The sequence below is a fragment of the Ostrea edulis genome, chromosome 4, assembly GCF_947568905.1.
Source record: "Ostrea edulis chromosome 4, xbOstEdul1.1, whole genome shotgun sequence".
Lineage (NCBI taxonomy): Eukaryota > Metazoa > Mollusca > Bivalvia > Ostreida > Ostreidae > Ostrea > Ostrea edulis.
Window position 1 is genome coordinate 36,718,692 of NC_079167.1, and position 2,482 is coordinate 36,721,173.

General features: G+C 38.9%; 1 non-coding gene across 1 annotated transcript; it reads left to right on the plus strand.

The window, feature by feature from the left end:
• The first annotated feature begins 1,430 nt into the window (after positions 1-1,430).
• Trnas-acu (transfer RNA serine (anticodon ACU)) lies at positions 1,431-1,504 on the plus strand. Its single transcript has one exon. It is a non-coding gene; the product is annotated as a tRNA-Ser (tRNA).
• The last annotated feature ends 978 nt before the right edge of the window (positions 1,505-2,482 follow it).

The following is a 2,482-nucleotide window of genomic DNA, read 5'->3' on the forward strand; positions in this document are numbered from 1 at the left end:
TTGATCGAAGAAGGGGCCCCTTAAAGGGAGAAGTAATCGTGAACATACAAAATTGGATGGGGTCATTTAAAAAAATCTCGAGGACCAGATGGCCAGAAAATTTTAATTTACATGAAAGCTTTCTGACATAGTGCAGATTCAAGTTTACTAAAATTGATAATGGCCATCAGAGGTAGGGTGAGGTCACAATATGGAATCAATGTTTTACATGCGAATATATAGGGATAATCTTTAAAATTATTCTTCTCAAGAACCACTGCGTCATAAAAGTTAAAAACTTGAAAGTTAGAGTAGATTCTAATTTGTTCAAATCATGGTCCCCGGGGTTAGGGTGGGGCCACAATAGGGGATCAAAGTTTTATATGCTCATATATTCAGGAAAAATCATTAAAACTTTCTTGAACTATTTAAGGTAGCCTAATGGCTTTTATATTTTGTATATACATTCTTTACAAAAAGACCTTTCATGTGATTCCATGGTGTATGATCTTATGACATTGATCTGTAAGTTTGACCTACTTTTAATAAAATTCTGACTAGCTATACAATATTTCCTAATAACTATTTAAGATTGATCTTTTATGTTTTATATACATTTCTTATGGCAAGACCTTTCATTTCATATTAATGTCCTTTGATCTTGTGACGTTGAACTCTTAGTTTGACCTACTTTTTAGAAAACATAACCTATATATTAAGTATATCCAGAACTATTTAGATAGGGCTTTCATATTTTGTGTATAGATTCTTTATGACAAGACCTTGTGACACAATGCTGTTTGATCTTTTGACCTTGGAGTTTGACCTACTTCTTTAAAAAAAAAAGACCTGACCTAATATCTCCTTAACTATTCAAAGTAGGGCTTTCATATTTTGTATATTAGATTCTTTATGGCAAGACCATGTTATACTTTGATGTTTGACCATGTGACCTTTACCTTGAAGTTTGACCTACTTTTAATAAAAATCTGACCTATTCAATATTTCCTAGCTGAACTATTTAAGATAGAGCTTTCATGTTTTGCATATAGATTTCTGATTACAGCTAGGGTTTTTCATATTATACCATGGTCTGTGACCTTGGTCTTATCCCGAATAGCAAGATCATGTTATTCATATTGGTGTTAAGTCATCTCTTGTGTTGTGTGAAGTCATTTTTAGTTATGTTATTTGTGATCCTTTGGGACCACAATATGGTGTCAAATTATTTCATAGGAATAAAGACCGATGAACAATCTTTTAAAAATCACAAAAGCCGAACAATGGCAGGACTGAGATGAGTGATGTGGCCCATGGGCTTTCTGTCTAACTTATGGACCTTGGGATTAAAGTGGGGCTAAAACTTGGGATCCAATTTTTACATGAATATGGCTTTTTAAAAAATTCTCCAAAACACTGTAGTAATTAGGGCTATGTGGACCATGGATATCGGCCTGGATAGCTCAGTGGTTAGAACACCTGACTACTAATGCAGGAGTCCCGGGTTCGATTCCCGGTCCAGCCAAAAGATTTTCTCCTCTCTCCTATACTACATTTGGTGCCTTAATAACCGCTGGATTTGCAGGTTGTCCTGCCAGAGATAAAAAGAACCTGGGTTGTGTGTGTCTTTGAGGGCAGACAAATTATGGAGGGAGGAATGTAGTAATTAGGGCTATATGGACTGTGGATATCAACCTGGATAACTCAGTGGTTAGAGCACCTGACTAGTAATGCAGGGGTCCCGGGCTCGATTCCTGGTCCAGCCAAAAGATTTTCTCCTCTCTCCTATACTACACTTGGTGCCATGACCAGGATTTGCAGGTTGTCCTGCCAGGGGCAAAAAGAATCTGGTTTGTGTGTCTTCAAGGGCGAAGACTAATTAAGGAGGAAGGAATGAAGTAATTAGGGCTATACGGACCGTGGATATCGGCCTGGATAGCTCAGTGGTTAGAGCACCTGCATGACTAGTAATGCAGGGGTCCCGGGCTCGATTCCTGGTCCAGCCAAAAGATTTTCTCCTCTCTCCTATACTACACTTGGTGCCATGACCAGGATTTGCAGGTTGTCCTGCCAGGGGCAAAAAGAATCTGGTTTGTGTGTCTTCAAGGGCGAAGACTAATTAAGGAGGAAGGAATGAAGTAATTAGGGCTATACGGACCGTGGATATCGGCCTGGATAGCTCAGTGGTTAGAGCACCTGCATGACTAGTAATGCAGGGGTCCCGGGTTCAATTCCCAGTCCAGCCATAAGATTTTCTCCTCTCTCCTAAAGGCCATGGTAGTAATTTTGATGCATACCTATAATGTGTGGATTCAAGTTTGATTAAGCCATGACCCTTGGGTTTACATGGGAATGTGGTTAAGGTAAACAAAATCGGAGGACCAGGGTGATTTAGGTGAGCGTTGTTGCCCATGAACTTCTTGTTTTGTATGACAACCTGACATCCAGGTTCGCTTACGCTTGCATAAATTAACTTCAAGTTGTCTTAATCTGCAACTCAAAT